This window comes from Dreissena polymorpha, chromosome 6, assembly GCF_020536995.1.
Source record: "Dreissena polymorpha isolate Duluth1 chromosome 6, UMN_Dpol_1.0, whole genome shotgun sequence".
Taxonomy (NCBI): domain Eukaryota; kingdom Metazoa; phylum Mollusca; class Bivalvia; order Myida; family Dreissenidae; genus Dreissena; species Dreissena polymorpha.
The window spans coordinates 15,272,485-15,285,329 of NC_068360.1; the positions used below are offsets into that span (position 1 = coordinate 15,272,485).

Genomic DNA, 12,845 nt, shown 5'->3' on the forward strand with positions numbered 1-12,845 from the left:
TCACAGTGAATAATTAAGAAATAACCAACGGGTATTTATTGCGGTAATAACCAACGATATGGAGTTCCGATGCGTATGAATTAAACCACGAGGGCGTAGCCCGAGTGGTTTGATAACAAGCATCGAAACGACATACCGTTGATAATTACCGTAATAACCAACGGTTACCCGTCGATTAGTTCGATTCTTACACGATTTCATTAATAAGTTACCGCGATTTTAAGGTTATAAATGAAAATAATATTAACCGAAGTCTTCCACATTCCGCGAAAAATTGGCGTCACCACAACAATGACAATCAAATGATGTCGTCTTCATTCATAAACAGTGCGCGGACATTTAAAGTGACGTCATACGTATCTCCGTTGGTATATCGGGGTAATAACCCACGGTAGTTTTCCTTCTTTGTATATACAATGCGGGGAATCACGTGGTCAGATTTGAGAAAAAATGGCCGCCGATGCCTCGATTCGATGGAGAAATTGAGTCTTCAAACAGGTACTTCCTTATTACTTACTTGTTTTTTTTTTATCTGATAACGCCTATCATAGGGCCAACCGGAAGCGGTTTCAGCGAGTATCAACCGTTTTATCAATAGTTATACCCCTATAGTTTTTAGCTGAATTTGGGTCACCCCCTTTAAATATAGGGACAATGTAACTTAGTCCCCAGCTTTCTGGATACTCGGCGTTGTTGAACAGGTTGTTATAAAGTGTGTAGAGGTACGGGGATATGATATCAAATGCGTTCTTTATAAGTTCTGCTGATATTTTATCTGGTCCACAAGCTTTGTTGTTTTGCTGTTTAAATACTACTTGATGTATTTCATTTAAGGTTATTTCGCAGTCTAAATCTTCATCGTTAAGTGTAGTACTTTCTGCATTTTCGTTATTTAAATTTTTATTTGTGGGTTGTGATTCTCCTAATAGATTATTGAAATGTTCAAATAGGAGCTTTATCTGTAGATTGTTTTTCTTCTTAATTTTATTTGTGTAGCTTTGTTTAACTGCTTTCCAGAACTTTCTGGGCTGGGATTTAGCAATATTCTCAAGTTTTTTGCCTTGGCTGATTTTAAAATGAGTTTTGGCTCTATTTCTAATTTTATTATACATAGTTCTCCGTTGTGAAAAATGTATTCTGTTTTCGTTTGATTTACAGCGATTGAATATATTTCGTGCATTTTTGAATTCGCGTTTCGATTCATGACACTCTTTTTTAAACCACGGTGGTTTTTGCTGTGTATGGCGATTATGTGAATTCAGATTACCCCCTTTAAACGATTTACTAAAAACTCGCGTTGCCTGCTCATGTATGAAGTTCGTGAGCAGATTTACCTGGTCAACCGAGTCCATGCTACTTAAACCACGAAGTTTATGTAAATTTATATTTAAACTGTTCTTTTTCATTTCTTTACACGCTGTAAACGGAAACCTCCGAGAAGATAGTTTATTGGTTTTCAGCGTAGCTTATTAACCCATTTATGCCTAGTGGACTCTCCCATCCTTCTAAATTGAATCAATTTATTTCCAAAATTAGGGATGTCTAGTATATTTATTTCTATATTTAGAATATTTGTACAGAAATTCCTTCAATAGCAAACAGCGCAGACCCTGATGAGACGCCGCATCATGCGGCGTCTCATCTGGGTCTACGCTGTTTTCCAATGCCTTTTTTCTAGACGCTAGGCATAAATGGGTTTAAAGAAATAAACCTTCATCTAAAAACCGAAATTGTCCGATAATGCACGGGCGTTTAATTGGATTCTTACATACTCTGTCATTTTCAACATATGGGCATATACAAAATTCAATACCTGTTCAATTGAAAATTGCAAACGGCGACTATCTTGTTGCTTTTTTCACAGGTGCTTTGCCGGATTAACTTTTCTACATATTTAAGCATTTAAACTTGCCATTTAAGTAGATCGAGCTTTTTATGGTATTATATTGACAAATAATAAATATTGATTAAACCCAGCCTAATTTTGTACAAATGTATGTTCCTATTTACTTTTTAAATCATGATTTTTGAAGTTTAACATTTCAATGTCAATTGAACAAATTTCCACGTTTATTTACGGCGAAAGAACGGACTGTATTTGTTATCGTAGATTAATATTTTTACAAATACACACTTGCTCTTCAACAATTGATAGATTGTTCTTGTTTTAACGGCTTAACAACATTTTCTTATATATTGGCTCACGACAGCCTCCATTCGATATACGGTTTGTAATGTGCTCTGTCAAAAAGAAATTAATATAATGGTGGATTAGTTTGGATATGTGACGGCGAGTATACTATAATATAGCTTCACCAAAGCCATATCGCCTTAAACTCAATCTATCAAATAAATCTAGACGTTTTAAATAAATCTAGACAAATGAACACATGTTTCAGACGTAGTTCACTCTCAATTTACCCATTTTAACCCATTTATGCCTAGTGGACTCTCCCATCCTCTTAAATTGGATCAATTTATTTCCAAAAATAGGGATGTTTAGTATTTATTTCTATATTTAGAATATTTCTTACAGAAATTCCTTTAAGCAAACAGCGGCGTCTCATCTGGGTCTACGCTGTTTGCCAAGGCATTTTTTCTAGACGCTAGGCATACATGGATTAAGTATATGCTCTTGGACCTGCTATACCAGATAAAACACCGGAAAAAATGGGGTAGATTAATTTTTCGTTCAATTATTATTAATTAAATTAAAAGTATTAGTCATTTGATGGTATTATTGCAACGGTTTAAAGCGAGTGATGTGCTTTTGTGCGGTTTATGTTGATGTTTTGTTGTAACTATGCAAAATGTTTATGTACAATATACATGCTGAAGATTTATTTGTTCGCCTCCTGGTATATAACACGCCATGTTACGCACAATAAAACTCTGTGACTGTCTAGTCTGACGTTAGCAACTTGCTGAATGCCTGGGCAGTTGCCAAAAGTGCGCATAACATATGTAAACATGCGTTAATTTATCACGCGATATTTAGTAGGGCGTTGAACTAAAATGTTTTAAACATATGTTTATTTTGAAAACAATGCAGTTTATAATAATATTCTAATTCCTGAATTTTGACTTAACATATCAAGAGTAGGTTGGCATATAATGGCTTAAATATAACGAACTACTGAGACGTGAAGATTTCCGTTTTTTCAAAAATGTCATGAAATGAATTCACTTTCGAAACTGAAATACTTGGAATAGATTTTAATACTAATAATAACACGAAAAAAGGGATACATAAGAAAATTTGCACATTGTTTGAGATTTTGTTTAATAAATATTGCATTGATATAATTCCTTAATGGCCTTCTGTACCTTCGGGACCACACGAGGGAGTGGTGCCACGTAGTACAATTGCAAATTTATGTACGTATATAAAATTTTTTGATTGTCTTGTGTATATTATTCTTTTCTTAGGACAATATGATCGAAACATTTATTTTGATATTTGATTAATAAGACGATTGCAGACTGGTTGATCGTAAAAGTAGCAAAGTTATTATTGGTCAGAATTAAGTTTAAATTTATATAGTATAATGTTGCTTTTCATTGTTCTATTTTAAGTCAACTCAACTGCAGAAACCTGCTTCTAATCTGTGTGTATGCATCATACTTCATTTGAAAGTCCCATTCTATTTTCATATTGTATATGCGCAATATTATCAAGCCAGACATGATTACCCAATGGACCCAACATCTACGTCACTATAATATCGTATTTCACGGGGAAATCCATAACATGTAGATCTTGCATTTTCAAAAAATCGTCAAACGGAGCATGTTAGCGTGTTTTTGGAAAATCAAAGTGGAATAGCTCATGAAGGTTTCAGAGGGTTGTGTAAATAGCCCCCTTGGTGCAAACAGGTACCATGTGACATTGAAATAAGAAGGCACATGGTACCAATTTTGCACAAATAGGGCGATTTAATGTATTTATTATCGTTGTGTGAATGAATAAACTGGTTATACAGGTTTTTGAAGGTGACATATGTCCAATGGTGCGGAAATCAAGATTTCCTCGTGCACAGATTTGTAGGTTTAGTCATTCGACAGGCAAGAAGGGTAGAGCGAAGATTTGATTTAAATCGTTTTATTTATTTTCTCAACCACATTTAATTGTGAAATTCGATTTATTTTTGTGTCGTATTGGCGTTGGTAATTTATTAATTAAACAGTCAGGATGAGAGGAGAGATCGCTTCGCCGGCGGGGACAGGGCTGGCACAGTAAATGGACACACGTAGCGACCACGTGGTAGCGGTCAAGAAGGTAGGCCCTCGGGGATAGAAGAGAATTGTTTGACGTGTTTGGTTTACATATAATACGCACAATGTGAAGAAAAGAAAGTATTATTTCTCACGTTTTTCTCTTGTAAAATGTTTTAAAAGGCATGTCCTTTTTTTTCGGAAAATCATTGGTGCCAATCCTGATATAATTGACTGTATTGTCGGCGATTACGCATAACCATTCTTACAATTACCTGAAAAATGTGTATCTGGAAATAACCAATCAGCTTTAAAGCAGATAGATTAGAAGATGTTAACGAGTCGGTGCAGGATATGTAAAATAATGGCTGTATTGAAGAATTAAAAGACATCCCTCATGTTGTTAGTCAATCAAGTGTAGCCGTGAATGAAGCCGGAAGCTGGATTTGTGATCAATGCGGACAAGTCAATATAAATACCAGTTCAGAGGCTAGAATGGGTAGGATTAATCTGGGATAGCCAAATGTTTTCTTTTGAAATTCCCGATAGAAGAATAACTGATTTTAAAAATACTCTTTTAAAGGTATTTTGTTCCATGCCAATGGTTTCGGCAAGGGATTTAGCTAGATGTACGGGGAAAATTGTTTCAATGATGCCTGTTATAGGTAGTCTGGCTAGGTAAAGACTAGATATCTTTATTCTGAAATCGTTTCTAGACCGTCATTGCATAGAGTATTGAACCAGATAGCTTATTTATTTCCGAATTTAGAATTTGGTTAGGTCGCATAGATGGCATACAATCAAGACATTTTAGTAAAACTACATGTGTCGAAGTTTTAAAAGTTTACATTGATGCAAGTGGGTTTGCTGGTGGGGCTTATATTGCTGATATGTCAGGTTTCATTTTTCATGATATATGGTCAAATGACGTTTGCAATACAAGTTCTACTTATAGAATAATTAATGGAGTAGTTCTAGTTTTACGTGCATATGGTTTTTTTTAGGGGGAGCTGTTAAGAGGTTTACTGACTCTGAATCACGTGTAAAGCTGGTAAAGGTAGGAAGTTCTAAACTTTAGTAACATGATCTATCACTAAGCATTTTAGTATGTGTTTCAAGATGAATATAGGACTAGAAATACAATGGGTTCCAAGAGAATTAAACTCCATTGCCGAAAGTATAAGTAAAATGAGCAATACAGATGAATGGTAAAGCTCACGAGATTTCTTTGAGTTTTTAAATGGTAGCTCGGGTCCGATTTTGATTTATCGCTTGGCTATTTTTAAAAATGGAAATACTTAAAGATATAATTCAAAATTCTTTGATTTTGAAACAGAAGCAGATTGCTTTACACAGTATTGGGGTGCCGATTTGAATTGGTTGATGCCCCTATTTATCTCGTAGGAAAAACAATTTGCACTTTCTAAAATGCAACGCATATGACGTTTTGGTGGTACACAGATGGCCTAGTGCAGCATTTTGGCCATTCTTATTTGAGGCTGGTAATGTACAAATACACTTTGAGAATGATATTATTGTGTTTGACAAAGGGCAAACTATTTGTATGAGTAATAACCACTCTGTTTCAGTTCAAGACCTTTTTCAAGAAATGTTCTTGCTATTCGAATTTAACTATACTATAAGTCGTTTATATGTGAATTGGTGATATGAATGTTTTGACTGTTTTGCTATACTTATGGTATAGTTGGGATTTTTCACGTGTTTATATGTGTAGAAATGATTCAATGGATGTTGTTTTTGTATGGCCATTAAGTATGTATAGAAACCATGTTGGTGTATGTCCGTTTGCATCTGGTGCTTACGAAGTCGTGTACAGTACACGAGGAATGGGATATTGCAAAAAAGAAAGCAAAAACAGTACTTGCAAAAAGAAAGCAAGGGTTAAAAATAATAGTTTTAAAAGTATAATACTTGCAAAAAAGATAGCAAGGGTAATATTTATTTCAAATTGGAAAATACTTGCAAAAAAGAAAGCAAGGGAAACGGTTTTGTTACAGAAAGTAAATTTAAAATGTTGGTGTGTGTGTTTCGTGTCTGTCTACCTCTGGGGTAGACGCGATTGTGTGTGGCATTTCGTGGGCTCATTGTTGGATCGTGTGGTCGTTGTAATTCTGGTCTGGTTGTGTTTTCTGATGATGGATTGAAAAGGTCCAATTCTGGGCCGCTGGTTCGGAGGTGCTTAGTGACTAAAGCGGATGTGTAGAGGCTTTGATTCTTTGATTTGAGATTTGTAACGGTGTGTTTGGTGCGTTTTTTTTTTTGGGGGGGGGGTGGCGGTTTGGGGACTTTGAATTGATAGGATGCGATACAAGATTTTTTGAGGATTGTGCTATAATTATTATTTTCAATAGTTAAACGGTTCAATTGTGCAAGGGCAAACAGGTATTGACATTTTGTAAAACAAATGCAGTTTTATGCCCTGTCTTCTACTTGAAAAAATGTATCTTGGCAACAACTATTCTAGATATTGCAATATATGTTTTGTTTAGAAACATAACAAATTGTAAGAAAATTAATAAATACATTTTTGTTGGCTCAAAGCAGATTAGTTACAGTAGACAATTAGATATTTTGCACCACATCTTTCGTGAAATTTGACTTAAACCTAATGTTCACGGGTTGCATTCATTTCGGTCAGGGGAAGCAACTGCTGTTGCAAATAGCGGTGTATCTGATAGTGTTAAAAAAGCATGGGCAGTGGAAGACTGCTGGCGCTTAGGATGGCTACGTGAGAGATTCGGATGAAACACAAACAATTGTTTCTTCTCGTTTGGATTTGTAAATATACATGGTACTTGGTGTTGTGTGTTGTTAGTTGTGCGTTGTTTTTTTGCCCCGTTCTTTTTCTGTCGATAAAATACCCTGCTTGTCATGACACCTAAACAAATGTGTTTGTTTTTATTCTAAATGGTTAGATGATAAATAATTTGTTTGTCATAAAATGTAATGGAATATAAAACATAAATGTATTTATTACCGTTGTGTGAATGAATAAACTGGTTATACAGGTTTTTGAAGGTGATATATGTCCAATGGTGCGGAAATCAAGATTTCCTCGTGCACAGATTCGTATGTTTAGTCATTCGACAGGCAAGCACGGTAGAGCGAAGACTTGATTTAAATCGTTTTATTTATTTATGCTCTGTTTGTGTGTTGATGTTAATATTATGTTTTATGTGTTTCAGTGAGTTTTATGAGAGCAGACGAATGACTGACTTGAGATAGAAAGGGGCATTGATTCCGGACATTTTACCATTAGATTTACATGGTTTTCTAAAAAGAATACTTAATGTTTACGATATAGTTACAGCTGATTGTTTGTAGATTTCTCTAAAATTAGAGGTTTCAGGAGGTGATGAAGGCACCTAGACACCGGTTTTGAGCCATGGGTCCTCATACGTCCCCCTGCCATTAAAAGAAAAATGAAAAATGAGCAGTAGGGTTGCGTATCCCGCTCGCGGTTACACCTGAATCGTTCGTTACCACCGATTATTGTTTGGGGTGTACGTGAAGTCATGTGGACTTCTCTTACTTGATGGTAATGAATAAATCTCGTTATTATCGCAGCTGCTTTTATCAAAACTAATGCTTCACTTTATGTACTTTTCGCAAATAGGCGTTGTGGATGGGCAAAGGGGGCGTCCTCGGTGCGCTTTGGGCATCGGCGGCGAACGGGCGGTTGTTAGGGCGTGGCGTCCTTGGTTGGGCTTGTGATTTTGAATTGTGTAGTTAAATTGTTCAATTGTATGATTTTTAGCTCATCTATTTTTTGAAAAAAAAATTATGAGCTATTGTTATCACCTTGGCGTCGGCGTCGGCGTCGGCGTTGGCGTTGGCGTTGGCGTCGGCGTCCTGTTAAGTTTTGCGTTTAGGTCCACTTTTCTCAGAAAGTATCAATGCTATTGCATTCAAACTTGGTACACTTACATACTATCATGAGGGGACTGGGCAGGCAAAGTTAGATAACTCTGGCGTGCATTTTGACAGAATTATGTGCCCTTTTTATACTTAGAAAATTGAAAATTTTGGTTAAGTTTTGCGTTTAGGTCCACTTTTCTCAGTAAGTATCAATGCTATTGCATTCAAACTTGGTACACTTACTTACTATCATGAGGGGACTGGGCAGGCAAAGTTAGATAACTCTGGCGTGCATTTTGACAGAATTATGTGCCCTTTTTATACTTAGAAAATTGAAAATTTTGGTTAAGTTTTGTGTTTAGGTCCATTTTATTAGCTCATCTATTTTTTGAAAAAAAATTATGAGCTATTGTCATCACCTTGGCGTCGGCGTCGGCGTCGGCGTCGGCGTCGGCGTTGGCGTTGGCGTTGGCGTCGGCGTCCGGTTAAGTTTTGCGTTTAGGTCCACTTTTCTCAGAAAGTATCAATGCTATTGCATTCAAACTTGGTACACTTACTTACTATCATAATGGGAATGGGCAGGCAAAGTAAGATAACTCTGGCGTGCATTTTGACAGAATTATGTGCCCTTTTTATACTTAAAAAATTGAAAATTTTGGTTAAGTTTTGCGTTTAGTTCCACTTTTCTCAGTAAGTATCAATGCTATTGCATTCAAACTTGGTACACTTACTTACTATCATGAGGGGACTGGGCAGGCAAATTTAGATAACTCTGGCATGCATTTTGACAGAATTATGTGCCCTTTTTATACTTAGAAAATTGACAATTTTGGTTAAGTTTTGTGTTTAGGTCCATTTTATTCCTTAAGCATTAAAGCTATTGCTTTCATACTTGCAACACTTACTAACTATCATAAGGGGACTGTGCAGGCAAAGTAATGTAACTCTGACTGGCATTTTGACAGAATTATGTGCCCTTTTTATACTTAGAAAATTGAAAATTTGATTAAGTTTTGTGTTTAGGTCCACTTTATTCCTACAGTATCAAAGCTATTGCTTTCATACTTGCAAGATTTATGAACTATCATAAGGGGACCGTGCAGGCAAAGTTATGTAACTCTGACTGGCATTTGAACGGAATTATGGGCCCTTTATACTTAGAAAATTGAAAATTTGGTTAAGATTTATGTTTTGGTCCACTTTACCCCTAAAGTATCATAGATATTGCTTTCATACTTGGAACACTCACAAACTATCATAAGGGTACAGTAAAAGGACAAGTTGCATAACTCTGGTTGTCATTGTTACGGAATTATGGCCCTTTTTTGACTTAGTAACTTTTAATATATGGTTAAATTTTGTGTTTCGATCCACTTTACTTCTTAAGTATCAAGGCTATTGCTTTCAAACTTCAAATACTTACATGCTATCATGAGGTTACTGTACCTGGCAACATTAATTTTACTTTGACCTTTGAATGACCTTGACTCTCAAGGTCAAATTATTAAATTTTGCTAAAATTGCCATAACTTCTTTATTTATGATTAGATTGGATTGATACTTTGATGAAACTACTCTTACCTGACATACCACAATAGACTCCACCCAAACCATCCCCCGTGCCCTCCACTCCCCCCCTTCCCCCTCCCCCCCCCCCCCTATTTTTTTTTTTTTTTTTTTTTTTTTTTTTATAAGATCATCTCACAAATGACCACCACACCCTCACACTATACCCCCACCCCACTCCCCCCACCCCACCCCCCCCCCAATTTTTTTTTTTTTTTTTTTTTTTTTTTTTTTAAGATCATCTCACAAATTACCACCACACCCTCATACTATACCCCCCCCCATTTTTTTTTTAAAAATGGTTATGTTTGAAATACCGTCCAACCATCGCACCCAAACCCCCCCCCCCATCGCCCCCCCAACCCCCCCCCCCTGATTTTTTTTTTTTTTTCGCTTTTTTGGAAGATAATGTAATAAATGTCCACAACCCCACACTATACACCCCTCTTCACTCCACTCCTCCCTCCTTTGTGATTGAAAATGAGAGTCCCTTCACCTTTAAAAAGAAAATAGATGAGCGGTCTGCACCCGCAAGGCGGTGCTCTTGTTCCTTAAGCATCAAAGCTATTGCTTTCATACTTGCAACACTTACTAACTATCATAAGGGGACTGTGCAGGCAAAGTAATGTAACTCTGACTGGCATTTTGACAGAATTATGTGCCCTTTTTATACTTAGAAAATTGAAAATTTGATTAAGTTTTGTGTTTAAGGTCCACTTTATTCCTACAGTATCAAAGCTATTGCTTTCATACTCGCAACACTTATGAACTATCATAAGGGGACCGTGCAGGCAAAGTTATGTAACTCTGACTGGCATTTGGACGGAATTATGGGCCCTTTATACTTAAAAAATTGAAAACTTGGTTAAGATTTATGTTTTGGTCCACTTTACCCTAAAGTATCATAGATATTGCTTTCATACTTGGAACACTCACAAACTATCATAAGGGTACAGTAAAAGGACAAGTTGCATAACTCTGGTTGTCATTGTTACGGAATTATGGCCCTTTTTTGACTTAGTAACTTTTAATATATGGTTAAATTTTGTGTTTCGATCCACTTTACTTCTTAAGTAAAAAGGCTATTGCTTTCAAACTTCAAATACTTTCATGCTATCATGAGGTTACTGTACCTGGCAAGTTGAATTTTACCTTGACCTTTGAATGACCTTGACTCTCAAGGTCAAATTATTAAATTTTGCTAAAATTGCCATAACTTCTTTATTTATGATTAGATTTGATTGATACTTTGACGAAACTACTCTTACCTGACATACCACAATAGACTCCACCCAAACCATCCCCCGTGCCCTCCCCCATCCCCCCCCCCTAATTAATTTTTAGCTCATCTATTTTTTGAAAAAAAATTATGAGCTATTGTCATCACCTTGGCGTCGGCGTCGGCGTCGGCGTCTGCGTCGGCGTCGGCGTCGGCGTCCGGTTAAGTTTTGCGTTTAGGTCCACTTTTCTCAGAAAGTATCAATGCTATTGCATTCAAACTTGGTACACTTACTTACTATCATGAGGGGACTGGGCAGGCAAAGTTAGATAACTCTGGCGTGCATTTTGACTGAATTATGTGCCCTTTTTATACTTAGAAAATTGAAAATTTTGGTTAAGTTTTGCGTTTAGGTCCACTTTTTTCAGAAAGTATCAATGCTATTGCATTCAAACTTGGTACACTTACTTACTATCATGAGGGGACTGGGCACGCAAAGTTAGATAACTCTGGCATGCATTTTGACAGAATTATGTGCCCTTTTTATACTTAGAAAATTGAAAATTTTGGTTAAGTTTTGTGTTAAGGTCCATTTTATTCCTTAAGTATCAAAGCTATTGCTTTCATACTTGCAACACTTACTTACTACCGTAAGGGGACTGTGCAGGCAAAGTTATGTAACTCTGACTGGCATTTGGACGGATTATGGGCCCTTTATACTTAGAAAATTGAAAGTTTGGTTAAGTTTTGTGTTTTGGTCCACTTTACCCCTAAAGTATCATAGATATTGCTATCATACTTGGAACACTCGCAAACTATCATAAGGGTACAGTAAAAGGACAAGTTGCATAACTCTGGATGTCATTTTTACGGAATTATGGCCCTTTTTTGAATTAGTAACTTTGAATATATGGTTAAATTTTGTGTTTCGATCCACTTTACTTCTTAAGTATCAAGGCTATTGCTTTCAAACTTCAAATACTTTCATGCTATCATGAGGTTACTGTACCTGGCAAGTTGAATTTTACCTTGACCTTTGAATGACCTTGACTCTCAAGGTCAAATTATTAAATTTCTCTAAAATTGCCATAACTTCTTTATTTATGATTAGATTTGATTGATACTTTGACAAAACTACTCTTACCTGACATACCACAATAGACTCCACCCAAACCATCGCCCGTGCCCCCGCCCCCCAACCCCCCCCCCCCGCTATTTTTTTTTTTATTTTTTTAATTTTTTTTAAGATCATCTCACAAATGACCCCCACACCCTCACACTATACCCCCCCCCACCCCACCCCCTCCCCAATTTTTTTTTAAACGGTTAAAAAACAAAACTATTTATTTTGATTATTTTATGTTTGAAATACCGTCCAACCATCGCACCCAAGAATCCCCCCCCACCCCCCCCTCCCCCCACCCGAATCCCCCCCCTATTTTTTTTTTTTTTTTTTTTTTTAAGATCATCTCACAAATTACCACCACACCCTCACACTATACCCCCCCCACCTCACCCCCCCCCATTTTTTTTTATGAAACGGTTAAAAAACACAAATATTTATTTTTATTACTTTATGTTTGAAATACCGTCCAACCATCGCACCCAAGAATCCCCCCCCACCACCCCCCCCCCCCCGATTTTTTTTCCCTTTTTTTCGCATTTTTGGAAGAAAATGTAATAAATGTCCACACCCCCACACAATGCACCGCTCTTCACTCCACCCCTCCCTCCTTTGTGATTGAAAATGAGAGTCCCTTCACCTTTAAAAAGAAAATAGATGAGCGGTCTGCACCCGCAAGGCGGTGCTCTTGTTTTTTTTAAGATCATCTCACAAATGACCACCACACCCTCACACTATACCCCCACCCCAACCCCCCACCCCACCCCCCCCCCCAATTTTTTTTTTTTGATTTTTTTTTTTTAAGATCATCTCACAAATTACCACCACACCCTCACACTATTT

General features: G+C 36.7%; 1 long non-coding RNA gene across 1 annotated transcript; it reads left to right on the forward strand.

Annotated features, from left to right (window-relative positions):
• The first annotated feature begins 3,797 nt into the window (after positions 1-3,797).
• Positions 3,798-11,951, forward strand: LOC127836294 (uncharacterized). The gene is made up of 3 exons (XR_008028698.1): positions 3,798-4,279; positions 5,220-8,596; positions 11,119-11,951. It is a non-coding gene; the product is annotated as an uncharacterized LOC127836294 (long non-coding RNA).
• The last annotated feature ends 894 nt before the right edge of the window (positions 11,952-12,845 follow it).